Consider the following 15,369-nt stretch of genomic DNA (forward strand, 5'->3'; position numbering starts at 1 on the left):
TATATTGAAAAGTGTAAATGTAACGTCCCATTTAATTATTAAACGAAATTAAAGGAAACGTCACGTGATAACAGCATAACAACGCAGTCCTGGGGTTCTCAACCTCACCCCTACAAAACTAGGCACGCCACGATGCCAACAAAAGCAGGATAGTTGTTTAACTAAAAGTTTACAATCTAATAACCACGAATACAGGGGCCATAGCCCTAAAGAAACATGAAAGAAAGACGTTCAAGATCTAGCCCAGATGGCTAAGTAGCGCAGTCGTCATTCCCTGGTTGACCACGAGAGCCTTGCCCATCTGCTCCCATCAACCAAGTTGATGATCATCGCAAGAAAGAACAGCCACATACATCACAACCATGCAACAAAACGGGTAAGCTAGAGCCAACAACATATTCAACATGCAATCAAATATATTTTCATCATCTCATCCACATAGCAACCAAACATGTTATGACTCTTCATTCAATACACTACGACTCGACTCGACTCATCCGGATACATATAACTCGGTCGGATTCAGCGGATGCTTGCACTTGTGGTGGATACCTCTGCTCGACCCTGAGCTGCTCGATCCTGAGCCATGTGTTACCAGTGTTACGATGAATCAAAATCTCTCCCACCACAAGGTTAGCCCTTAATGAGTTTCAGGCCTCCTGCTACTCCCACCACCAGAGTCAGTCCGCTCTAAGTGAGACTAACTGGCTCCTCGGAGCGTCAGGATGCAACCTTACCTTGAATCCTTACCTAGTTATACAGATGGGGCACCACCATGAACACCCACTAACAGGGGCCATGGAATTACGTCCCGACCACTGAAGCGCGACCCCGGAGGTCTCGCCTAGAGACCCCAAGGAATTTACACGCTGACACGGACCAACACTCATAATTCAGAAATAAGAGAATATTAAAATCATATTTACATTTCCATAGCAACCCCTGAGATTAATTCCTCATACGCGTCAGATTTCGAATCCATACCTCTGATCATCACCACCCCATGAATCTAGGGTTTCATCTCATATTAATCACGTATTCCTTTAGTTCCAACCCATTCATTCATTTCACATGTCAATATCATACCCGACCCGTCATACGTCGTTTATAACTCATGCCAAACATGCAAAATATTCTATTATATACATGTCCATCATCACACAATCATATTCAACCAAGATAGATCACTCGGGAACCATCAAACATCTGAATCACAGCACGGTCTCGCCCAGCATCTCACTTAGGCTGAGGGGTCTCGCTCAGGCGAGACGTGCTCGCTCAGGCGAGCCTCCCCCTCGCCTAGGCGAGAGCACAAAAACAGGAGCATGAGCAACGCGGGATCTCGCTTAAGCGAGATCCCTCTCGCTTGGGCGAGTTGCCTGCTCGCTCAAAAGTTGAGCGAGTCGCCTGGGCGACTTTTCGTGCAATAGCCCTAGGCGAGCTCCCTGTTTCATCTCGCCTAGGCGAGATTGACTCGCTTGGGCGAGATTAACAGGTCTCGCCACTGTTCTTCACTACAACAACCATGTATATCGAACCAACCAAGCATACAACGCATTTAATCACACCAAAACGAAGGATTTATCCATGCAATCAGTAACTCACTCAAGAACAGCCAAGACAACACCAAAAGACTGAAACCCTAACTTCCCGTACCTGGAAATGGGTTCGTACAGACCTCGGCACTGGACTCCGGAGCACAGCAGCTCGAGTGACGGACCTAAGAACTGCCGGAACAGCAAAGGACACGATTATTTTCGGGCTTTAATCGGTGGAAAACGAATGTAAAGCTTTAGGAGGTAAGTACAATAGGTTTAGAGTTACTTACGTGGAGTAGAAATCGTTAGTTGAGCTCTTGGGACGAACTGGTTCGAGACAAGGACAAACCCTAGCAGAGCTCTAGTGCGGAAGGCGACGGCTGCTGATTTCTGCAAGAGTGAGAGTGAGTGTGGAATTAGGGCAGACCTAAGAACTTTATGCGTTGGGCCGGCCTTAGGCCCACTTACAATGGCAGCCCACTAATCTTTAGGGCAGAAAAAAAATAAAGGGGCCTTACAGAAAACTCCACCTCAACTTTTTATATGGTTTAACTAAACATCACTAATCAATTTTACAATTTAAAGCAAATAAATTTACATCTAAATATTATCAAATTATTTATTTAGATACTAATTATACATAATTATAACACTTAAATATATATTTTTTATTTAAATATAACAATAATTATAAAAATATTAATGCATTTTTATATTATATACAAACAAATTTATTTTCCCAGTATGAAAACACGCTAAAGAATTTTGGAAAATTTTAATGCACAGTTATCTTGATACAATCACGAAGTTGTCTTTCATTTTTTCACCTAGGTTAAACTTTTTCTTTGAACACAAACAAATCCATCAAAGAGTATTTTTCCTCTTAAAACATCATTTTTCATATATTACTTCCAATGTTTGTAATTTTGTATTTCAAAATATTAAAAAAAAAACAATTCCTGAATTTTATATTTAAACTTTTAATTAATATATCCCTCCAAAATTATAGTAACCAATAACTATGTGACATTTTAATACATAAATATTACAATAATAATAACCATAATATTATTTGTAACCAATTCATTTATTGATAAACAATTAAAAAACAGAATACATTATTATTTCATCTAACAAAATATTTATAATTATTTGTAAGCAATTTTAAAATAATTTATTAAAAAATATAATATATTTTTATTCCAAGCAACAAAATATATAAAATTATTTGTAACAAATTTTAGAGTACTTCATTAAAAATTATAACCACAAATGTTAAAATAACATTGATTCATCCTAATTCTAATAATATCTAAATATTTATTATTATTATTCATATATACAATAATATTATATAATGACATATATAAAATAATTATTTACTCCAAATATAATAATATTTTTATTTTATAAATACAAAATTAAAAAAGAAAATATAGCACCGTGCGTACATGCACGGATATAGCACTAGTTACTATTATAAGTAAATATAACCACGTACTTTTAATTACATGATGATAATAAATTAATTTTCCTTAATAATATAATAAATGTAACCGAAAAAATATATATAAGCACCCGTACGCGTAGGCAGGTCTAATTTCCAAAACAAAAAGGCGGGGGTATAAGAGGGAATTACATGGGTTCCGAAAGTAATTGCCTATTAAAGGATAATAGAAGTGCAACCCACCCGCCGAAAGGGCACATGTTTTCGGAACAAATCTAATACTATATACAATTCTAAACTAACAAATGGCAACTTCTTCAATATTATAATATATCTGAGCCACTTCCATTCAAAATTTACTTTCTACAACAGGAAAATATGGTTACGTGTCAATCTCTCTGAATTTTGAACATCAAAAATTAAATCAAAAACCAATCAGTCTCTCACTATTTTTTTCTAACCCTCCGTCTCCCACACACAAATCCTCTTTCTCATCCTCTTTCAAACATTTTCAGCTTCTTCTCTCCTTCTTCTCTCTCTTTCCCACTCACACATTCAAACATCTTCAGCTTCTTCTCTCTCTTTCTCACTCACACACAACACCATGGCCTCCGACTATTCTTCTGATTATTCTCTCTCTTTCTCAGTCGCACAGAACACCATGGCCTGCAGATAATCTTCAGCATTCATCTTTCACTCTTAAATTTTTACTCTCAGATTCATGACCACCGTTACCAACAACAAAAAGCTAACAACTTTTCTGGGTTCTTTCTTTGTTCTTGATGATTTTCGAGTATTGTTTTTCTTTGAGATCTACTTATTTTGGTTGGATGAATGTTCTCAGATCTACTTTTCTTTGTTGACCAAATGTGTTGGATCGAAGTTTTTGTCTTAAATCGACTGTTGTATGGATTTGTTCTTCTCAGATCTACTTTTGTTTTGGTTGATTTTTTCCTCTGATATTCTTAAGCACCTTCACTGAGACTTCAAAAAAGGTAATCACTTTTCATTTTTGTTGTTCTTCTACCATCTTCTCAGATATTTTTTCTTTCTCTTAATTTTTTGTTTGATGCATATTTTTCTCTGATATCTACATTTTTTTTTCAGATCTACTTTTCTTTTGGTACGAGATTTGTTGGATTTAGGTTTTTCTCTCAGATTTATTCCTCTTTTGAATGGTTTCTTTGCTCTCAGATTTTTTTTTCGATGTATATTATTCGATTTATTTTTTCTTCTCAGATCTACCTTTCTTTTAGTTGATGTTTTGCTCTGAGAGCCTTGAGCAACTTGACGAATACAAAAAAGGTAACAAGAATTCTATTTTTTTCGTTCTTCTACCATCTTCTCAGATCTACTTTGTTTTCTATTATTTTTGTTTTTCATGGTAATTTTTCTCTAACATCTACTTATTTTTGTTCAGTGTATTTTTTCAGATCTACTGTTGGATGAGTTTGTTCTTCTCATATATACTTTTCTTTGGGTTGATGTTTTTCTCTGAGACTCTTGAGGACCTTCACCCTACTAAAAAAATGTAACAACTTCTGATTTTTTTTCGTTCTTCTACCATCTACTCAAATCTAATATTTTTTCTATTATTTTTCTTTTTTATGGATATTTTTCTCTGAGATCTACTTTTTTTTTTGTTGGATAAATGTTTTGTTTTCAAATCTACTTTACTTTGTTGCATTTATCTATTTGATTGGTGTTTTTTTCTCAGATTTACTTTGTTGTTCATATTTTCCTTCTTCTACATATATAACTACTTATTTTGGTTCTATTTCTCTTTTGGATGGTTAATCTTGCTCTCAGATTTGGTTTTTGTTGTATATTGTTCGATTGATTTCTCTTGGTTGATTGATTGTATGATGCTCGATCGATTGATTGCATATTGTTCTGTTTTTTTTTTCGTTCTTCTACCATGTTCTCAAATATTTTTTTGTATTATTTTTGTGTTTGATGGTTTTCTTTCTCTCAGATTTTCTTTGTTGAAATTCTCTGTTGTGTCCATGTCAGAAAGGTAACAACTTATTTTGTTCTTTTTCAATTTTGTTCTTATTTTACTCTATTTTGTTTACTTATCAAAAAGGTAAACTCTTCTTTTGTTATATTTATATCTATCTGTTGGATGATATTTTGCTCTCATATAAGTATTCATTATAATACTAAATGAAATTATTGAGTTTCCAATGACATGCATTAACTTTGAACTATCATGAGAAACAGTTCTGACGGTTGGAACCTCCTTTTAAAAAATATATAAACTCACTCGAAGAAGAATGTTTCTCACCCGAAGAAGAATGTTTCTCACCCGATGAAGAATGTTTACCAACTATTGAATAGTTTGCTCACTCAAGGATTTTCAGGTATATTTTTTTGATTTTTTTTTCAAGTCTCAAGTTCTTCTGTGATTATTCTTTGATTTTGTGAAACAAAGTTCACTCTTCTTTTTCTTATCCTGATTAGACCATGACTGCAAGATGAATTTCTGATGCATAACTCTTTATTGAGGAGGTTATTTTATAATTTTCTTGCCATGCCACTTAGTCATTTCGAGGATACATTATGTTGTAAATGCTCGACCTTTGCTATGTTGAAAAGGGTATTTTTATGTTCTTGATTTTAGAATTGTAAATTCTTTCTTTAAATTTAGGGGTTTCATATATTTTTCACTATATTGTCTCTATCTCTTTTTATGGTTTGTTTATTTTATCTTTGTTTGGAGGAAGGTTATTTGGTGAAGTGGTCATATGAAAAAGCAAAGCTAGCACAAACAAATGATGTAAACGACCAAACAAGGGGAGACATATTTAAACAAGCTGCAGAAGAAAACATTTATCCTCCTAATACCATATCAGCATGACATAGAATCAGAGATGAAAAGAAAACTCCATAAAAAAGATAACTTTATTGATCAGAAAAGTACAATATTTCGAGTTACTTACAATTTTAAATTTGAGTTTAAATATTTGTAAGTTAAATTTTAAGAATTTGTGAGTTACCAAAGGTCACATTTGTTGACCTCAATTTTCAATATTCCTTTAATTTATAAATGTAGAGAGCTTTTATGTGTAAAGTCTCTTGGTTTCTTAATAGTTAATTTGTAAAATATTTTATTTTCTTAATATATCAAGAATTGAAGTTTTGGAAAATTTTTCAATCTTTAATTTCTAACAATAGTTAATTCATACATAATTTTTTTTTCTTAAATTTAGACGTAGCTTCTTAAAATAAGTTTTCAAAAATCAACACTTACATCTTACAATATAAATGTCCATAATATACAAAAATAAATGAAAAAAATTTGGTCACACTACCAATGAAAAACTTCTCATTCTTTTTGTCTTCCAACATTTATGTTGTCAATATCAATAAATTTTCATCTTTTAAGAATTTTGCATCATTGGACTTCACATAACATTAATTATGAACAAAAACGATTCAATATTTTTCTATTTCAATACATTGCCAACATACAATAAAGCAAATCTAAAAAATGAAGAAAATGTAGATGATATATAATACACCGTGAAGAAAATCCATAAGATATGAATCTAATATATAATACATTTCAAATTTTAATTTTGTTTTCCTTTAACCGTTTTAAAGTTTACATTTTATTATTTTTATATAACATTTATGAATACAAATAAAACCGAAATGATAATTTAGGAATATTTTATTTAAAACATTTTTTTTTGATTAATATTCTTGAAAATAGAAGGTTTTAACATTAATTTCCTTTCAATGTCTATTCTTTCAAATGTCAAAGAAAATCTAATTTATTATTTTCATATATATCCTTATATTATTCATATTAATATATAATATATATTTATATTTATATTAAGTTATATATATATATATATATATATATATATATATATATATATATATATATATATATATTAGGAGATGACGTTTAAGATATCTGCATAAGTATTCCTAAAAACCAAATTAATATATAATTAAGATTTAAGACATTCAAAAAGTATCATTTACCAACTTCAAACATATATAAAATATACAAATTATATGTCATGAGGTTATATATTATTAATTATTAATAAGATTCAATGAAACTAAAAGAATAGTTTAAAAATATTGCATTGAAAATCAAAATCTTCTTTCATTAATGTCTTTAAAAACTAATTGATGTAATATTAATTATTATGATTATATTCTTAAATTTATATCAATTACAATTAAATTTAAATATCAATTTAAATTTATGTAGAATTAATGTAATATTATAATTTTATATTTTTTATATAATATTACATTATTTTGAATTTACATTGAAAATTTTCTTTTTTCATTTAATGTATTTGGAAGACAAATTTTTCATCTCACTACATTTTTTCAAACATCAGACAATAGATAATATTAGGTAATATATTCATTTTGTACAATAAATTTCAAAATTAATTCAATGGAAATTAAAATGGTATATGTGGTTTTAAATTGTGAAAAAACTCTCATAATATATATATATATATATATATATATATATATATATATATATATATAATAAATTGGATTTAAATTTGAAATCTTAGAAGATAGTAAAAAATGTAAAAAATAAAATAAAATAAATATACAAAAAATTATTTTTTTAAATAAATATTTTTAGTGTTTCTCATAAAAAATATATAAATTCAAAAGTTTTGGTGATTCTTAATAATATAATAATATACTATAACACATAATAATAACAATAATATTTAATAATAATATAATAACATTAACACTAATATAGTAATAATAATTAAAATATAGTGTTAAACAACAAATAAATAATTAAATAATGACACTATAAACAAACTAAAAATAAACTAAATGTTAAAAAATCATATCCTTTTCAATTTATTTAATGCAATTAGCTAATTATAATATTTATAATTATATATTTCAAAGCAACTTTTATAAATAAGATTTTAAATATGAATTTATGCCAAAACATAAAACTCTATTATATGAGTCCACTAGACGAATCTATTCTATTATTATATATATATATATATATATATATATATATATATATATATATATATATATATATATATATATTTGTATCATTTTACATTTTTAAGGAAAATGATAATATTAATATTTATATTGAATGTTTATTAACTTCTCTCACAAAATTTAATAATAATATTAATATTAAAATTTTATTATTATAAATTCAAATTTTTGATGATTTATGACTATATAATAATATATTATAAAATATAATACTATTTAATAACAATGTAAATATAAAATATCATGATAATATTAATATAATAATAATAATAATAATTAAAATATATGGTAAAAAATAAAAATTATAAATTTTTTAAACTTTTAAAGATAGGAAAACAATTAACCATTTCAATTTCAATCTTATTCCAAAATTAAGGTCCATATATTGTCAAAACTGAAATTCAAAACATATGTATATATTAAAAATGTTTTTTAAATTCAAAATTTCAAAAAACTATAAAAATATCCTAATTAAGTTTTAATTTGAAATTTAAAATAAAAAAAATTATAAAAAAAGTTAAGGCTTTTTAATGGATTCTTTTAGTAGCTATAAACTAACTTTAAGATATTTTTAACCTACCAGAAGAGTTTGTATTTAAGATATGGACAAAATCTGATAAATTAAAAAAATTTAATGAAAATATGTTAATAATTACAATTAAAAAAATATATATGATATAAAAAAATTAATAAAAAATATAATATTTAGGTAAACTTTCTGTGGTTCTTAATAATATAATAATATGCTGTAATAAATAATAATAATAATAATAATAATAATAATAATAATATCTAATAATGGTATAATAACATTAAAACTAATATAGCAATAATAATTAAAATATGGTGTAAAATAATAAATAAATAATTAAATAATGATACCGTAAAGAAACTAAAAATAAATTAAATGTTAAAAAACCTATCCTTTTTCAATTGTATTTTCTATCAAAGTTAACTATTAAGTTAATTATAATATTTTTATAATTATATATTTCAAAAGAATTTTTATAAATAAGAGTTTTAAATATGAATTTGTGTCAAAATACTGTATGAGACACTGATGTTAGTAAAAGTTTAGTTGATGTTGTCAACTTTCAAAATAAAAAATCAAGTTTCAGATATGTTACCCAATTTTCCTTAAAGCCAAGTAATAGAAACCTACTTTGCATATTCAAAAAAACTTTAAAAATAATTCTTGCAAAATTTCAACTATCTTTTTCAATAGTAAAAACCTATTTTCCATCTTTCCAAAAAAATTAATTCAGCATGCCAATACCACGATTACAAAGTTTTTCGTTTTCCAAGACTACCGTCACGAACTTTTCACCTTCCTTTTCCAACACTTATCTTCTCACTCATCAAAATCAATTTTTTGCCTTCCAACACTTAACTTTTCATCTTTTTCTTCGAACAAAGCAATTAGTATTTTGGGTTTTTGTGTCTTAATGCACTGCAAGCACACATCTTCCAATTATGTCAACATCAATTATCAAGGTGAGCAATTATGCTTTGCGGGACTCAATGCACTGCCAAATGCTGATACGTGCCAAGTTTGAAGTTTTAATTGAATTTGTCTTTTTAATTTTAGGTGACTTCCTCAAGAAATTTTGTAAAGTTGTCATAATTACTTACTACTTCAAATCACCATTTCTTATTCAAATATTTGGTTACTTTCTTCAAAAAGCTTTGGTAAAGTTTTTAAAGTGACCTTGGCATTTTTACTTTTAATCTTCTACAAATATGTTTTTTTCATTATTTCATTGGACAAAAATAATGGAATTTCATCTCACTATTTTACTAGAAGAAGGTATGAAATTCATCTATGAACAAAATATACATTGATACAAATGTTTACTTTTCTTTGACAAATAAATTCCCCTTTTGGTTGTACTATTTATGTTCAACAAAAGTACTCCTTTTGCACGGTAACTAAAAAAAAATTTAAATTAAGAGCATTCTCAAGAGAAGTAGGTTTTACAATCATGTCAAATAGTTTATGTACTCTTATTATTTTATTAAAAAGATTTTTAAATTAAGAGCATTCCCAAGAGAATTAGGTTTTACGATCATGTCAAATAGTTGATGGACTATTATTATTTTATTATTATATAATGTGTATATATAATAAAAGTTTTGGAATAGTTTTGTTTAATTAATTTCAATTCAAAAAAATTTCCTTTTTGATTGTTAACAATGAGGTATCCTTAATGGTAAGCGAAAGAAATTCTAGAGGAGAATTTACAATCATTTTTGTTTCCTATTTTGTTGTAATTTTGTTTCATTTCATTATTTTTTATAAAAAATAACTTTTATCTACTTCTTTTGTTATATATTCACATATATGGGTTTCAAAACTAAAGCATAAAGAAATCGACAAAGAAATAAATAATTATGATTTTATGCCAACAAATATTATGTGGCTAGATTTTGGGAGAAATTTTGTGTTTATGTGAAATGTGAATGTAACAAAATCTAAGGTAATTCTCAAAAATTTTGAACAAAAAATTAAATTTACATTAAGTTAGGATTTAAAAAATACATTAATAGTTATTTTTTTATGACTTCAAATATAATTTTTTGACATAAAATAAATTTGTAGAAAAATTAGAATTTTTATCTTTTTTTTTCTTTCCTGAAACTTATTTTTTATTTTATTAGGTTCCTAAAAACATATATTCAAATATGTTTTCTTTACGTAAAGAAATCTTTAAGTTAATTATTGTTTTAAAAATTGTATTATTTATGATATTCTTTTAAGAAATCAATATATGCTTCTATATTAATTTATGATTTCTTTAATATTTTATTATATATATTTATTTGTATTCATGTTTTATTTTTTTTATATTCAAATTTTATTGTTATGTTATTATGAGTTCGCAATTTTTATATTATTTTTTTGTAAACAAAAGATATTATAAATATATTTTTTTTATGAAAGATTATTCAATTGCATATTTTAAATATATTGTATTTACATATATTATATAAATATAAGTTTCTCTCATTTTATATATTTAAAAAAAAAATACATCTAATTATATTTATGTGATTCTTTTTATTACTGTAACGTCCCATTTAATTTAATACGTAAAATTAAAGGAAACGTCACGTGATGAAAGCATAACAACGTAGTCCTGGGGTCCTTAACATTACCCCTACAAAACTAGGCACACCACGATGCCGGTAAAGGAAAGCTGAATACGAATACAACGTAGAATGAAGCGTAGAAATACGGAAAGAGATACATGGACCATAGCCCTAAATAAACCACAAGAAAAGACGTTTGAAAGACTAGCTCGGATGGCTAAGCTGCTGGATCACCGCTCCTTTGCTGACCACGAGGACCTCGCCCATCTGCTCCCATCAACCAAGTTGATGATCATCGCAAAGAAAAACAGCCACATACAACACAGACATACAACAAAACGGGTAAGCTAGAGCTAACAACATGCATCATGCAGTCAAACATATTTTCATCATCTCATATCCACATAGCAGCCAAACATGTTATGACTCTTCATCCAATACACTACGACTCGACTCGACTCATCCGGATACGTATAACTTGGTCGGATTCAGCGGATGCTTGCACTTGTGTGGGTACCTCTGCTCGAACCTGAGCTGCTCGATCCTGAGCCACGTATTACCAGTGTTGCAATGAAACAAATCTCTCCCACCACAAGGTTAGCCCTTAGTGAGTTTCAGGCCTCCTGCTACTCCCACCACAAGAGTCAGTCCGCTCTAAGTGAGACTAACTGACTCCTCGGAGCGTCAGGATGCAACCTTACCTTGAATCCTTACCTAGTTATACAGATGGGACACCACCATGAACACCCACTAACAGGGGCCATGGAATTACGTCCCGACCACTAAAGCGCAACCCCGGAGGTCTCACCTAGAGACCCCAAGGAATTACACGCTGACACGGACCAACATTCATAAATCAACAATTAAGAGAAAATTAAATTACGTTCTTCAATTTCATATCAACCCTTGAATTTAAGTCCTCATATGTGTCACCTCTCAATTCCATACCCCTGATCAATTACCACCCCAATGTGTCTAGGGTCTCATCTCATGACAACACCATATTTCATTTAATTTCAAACCACCATTCATTTCACATGCTAAGTCTCATACCAACTCATTCATCCACAATTCATGATTCATGCCAAACATGTATTTCATACTCCATTATATACGTATCTATCATCACACCATCATTCCCCATCAAAACAGATCACACGGGGACATCCAAAAGTCCAATCCATAACACAGCCTCGCCCAGCATCTCGCCCAGGCTGAGAGGTCTCGCTCAGGCGAGATGTCTCGCTCAGGCGAGCCTCCCCTCGCCTAGGCTAGAGCACCAAAAACAAGGGTGGGGGCATCACGGGATCTCGCTTAAGCGAGATCCCTCTCGCCTGGGCGAGTGGCCTGCTCGCTCAAAAGGTGAGCGAGTCGCCTGGGCGAGATTTCGTGCAGAGATCTCCCTGTTTCATCTCGCCTAGGCGAGATTGACTCGCTTGGGCGAGATTTACAGGTCTCGCCACTGTTCATCACTGAAACAGCCATGTTTTCCGGCCAAAACACACATGCAAAGCACTCTTGTACATCCAAATGACAGATCCAACCGTACAAACAACAAATAACTCATAAACAGTTCAAAAAAGGACTCGAAACTAGAACCCTAGCTTCCCGTACCTGGAATAAGTTAGCAAAGCGCTCCGACACTCCCTCGACACCGAACACACACGAGCACAACAGCTCAAGGGACGAACGAAGGACTGGAAAGGTGGCGAGACAGAAGCACAATATGAGATATTTGGAACCCTAGCTATGAAAGGAACAAAAAGAACGATCGAGACAAGTATGGCTGGCCACAGTACTTACCTGGAGTAGGAGAAGACTTCGAACTGGCTCAACAACGGTGGGGGCGGAACCCTAGCAGAAGAGTGTGGCGGCTGCAGCTCTAAGCAAGGGCAGGGTGTCCTTCTCTGAAAGTGTAGGGTACCCTAGGTTTAGGGCAGACCTAAGGCTTATATACACTGGGCCAACCCTTAGGCCCACTTAGGAGCAGCCCACTAACCTTTAGGGCTGGAACAAAAGAAAATGGGGCCTTACAATTACAATAGCTAAAATTATTTGTTATTTATAAAATTATATATGAAATAAAATATGTTTTATTATTATTATAGTTTTAATCTATATTAATTAACTTATATATTTTTTACGATATAATTTTTAAATAGATAAATAAATTTATGAAAGTAAAAGTAAAATTTAGTTTAGTTTACCAAACAAATACATTACTTCCGCACATATATAAAAATTATTTTTATAAGAACATTTAATTGTTAAATATTTTTGTGAGTACACGTTAAACTAATTTTTATGCGATTAATATATTTTAATTACTTATAAAATATAAATATTAACATCAAGGTTTTAAATATAATATAAATAAATATTAAATTTAATTTTTAGGTATAAATATTTACATTAGTATCTCATTTATAATACTTATTAATAACTTTAAATATTTGAAAAAAGTCATATTTTTACTGAAATTATAAATTAAAACATATAGAGTTTTAAGAAAATCAAATATATAGTCCTATTTAATCTTTTAATATACACTATTTTCCTCTAATATTTAAAGTTAAGAAGAATTTTTTAATACATATTCTTAATTTTTGGAGTGTTTTACTACAAATGGATATGACATTCTAAAATTGTCAATATCATTATAATTAGCAATAGTGGTTATTTACCAAAAATAGATTAATTTTTTTTAATATCATTTTATAAGTTTCAAATACAACACCATATTTCTCTATACATAGTAAAAAATGATATATTTTTATTAGATTAATTATTTTTTTATTTAGGTCGTAACCAAAGTCATTTTGTTATTTTTTTTTCAATGTATTTCATCGAAATACCTATTTTAAATTATTTTAATTGGTTGTAAATAGTGTCATGAATCCAAATTCATGTTTAAATGACATAATTATAAACTATAATTGATGAAATATCTTATTCTATAAAGACTACAAATTCTTATGCACCTTACATTTTGAAAAAAATTGTTCATTTAGGAAGATTCAAATATATTTTTCTTCATGGTGTACATGGACCAGTCAAATTTAAAATCTTAATTGAAAATTCTCCAACAAAAAGTATCAAGATTGGAGATGGGTGAAGAACTTATGTATTTCTAATTATCGGAAGAAAGTTGTTAAATAGTATTTGAATGTAATGATATTAGATATAATCAAAACATTAAAGTTTTATGTGTTTAAGTACTATCTTATTGCAAAAAAAAATTCTAATTTTTAGTATTACTATTGTTTATAATAACAAAAAAGAAATCTTTTAAAAACTTATGGGTACAAAACTATCATGATTTAAGTAATTTGCATTCTAATTCTTACTTTTATTTTTTATAAACACGAGAACTTTATATTGAAAACATGTTTTATGTATTGAGTTCTTCTAAGAATACCGAATTAATTGTTTCATTTGACGTACCCTATGTATAACGAATTTTTAATACTCAAATCAAATACATACTTGAACATGTAAAACAATCCATCTAAACATTATTAAATTCAAAAAAATTAGATTTACAAACATTCTTACTATTCTGTCAACAATCATTCTATTTATAATAAGACTAATCTTTCTACCACTATCAACATTCATGAAATAAACTAAGAGATCCAAAATTGATTAAAAAAATAAATACTACAAATGGGTTACCGGAAACTCAATTTATCAAACCATGGAACCTAGATAAAAATCGACTTATCTTATCCGTATTAGTAAGAAGACAAAATTTTGAATTTTTTTTAAAACTATATCACGTGGATGAAAACTTCTTCCTGGAAGAAATCAAAACACCAAACTAATAAATTCTATACAAAAAAACTTTTAGAAGAAAAAAAGGTACGAAACAAATTTTTTTCCAAATATAGTAATAATTATATTAAATGTAACTTTAAACGATTTCAATATAATTTGTGTTTAATTATTTAATTTTTTCATATTATTAAACTTTTTATTAAATATTATATTTATAACTATACATAATTACATATTTAAATAAAATTATATAAAGAAATTAATTATATTGAAATAATAATAATTATTTGTATTATTATTAGTATTTTATTAAAATTAGTAGTTATTAATTAACTTATATATTTTTTACGGTATCTTTTTTAAATCAATAAATGAATTTATGAAAGTAAAAAGCAAAATTTAGATTTAGTTTAACAAACAAAATACATCACTTAAACACAAATATCATAATTATTTTCATAAGAACATTTAATTGTTAAATATTTTTGTGAG

The 15,369-nt window shown here is 28.4% G+C and overlaps 1 long non-coding RNA gene across 11 annotated transcripts; it reads left to right on the forward strand.

Annotated features, from left to right (window-relative positions):
* The first annotated feature begins 3,248 nt into the window (after positions 1-3,248).
* On the forward strand, positions 3,249-5,657 carry LOC146885594 (uncharacterized). 11 transcript variants are annotated; one of them, XR_014995762.1, is made up of 5 exons: positions 3,250-3,980; positions 4,093-4,130; positions 4,225-4,290; positions 4,406-5,002; positions 5,209-5,657. It is a non-coding gene; the product is annotated as an uncharacterized LOC146885594 (long non-coding RNA). The 11 variants fall into 11 exon arrangements; XR_014995766.1 differs by having other exon boundaries at positions 4,419-5,002; XR_014995764.1 differs by having other exon boundaries at positions 4,093-4,108.
* The last annotated feature ends 9,712 nt before the right edge of the window (positions 5,658-15,369 follow it).

Source organism: Vigna unguiculata, chromosome 6, assembly GCF_037176805.1.
Source record: "Vigna unguiculata cultivar grain cowpea cultivar isolate G323 ecotype 2 chromosome 6, ASM3717680v1, whole genome shotgun sequence".
NCBI lineage: Eukaryota > Viridiplantae > Streptophyta > Magnoliopsida > Fabales > Fabaceae > Vigna > Vigna unguiculata.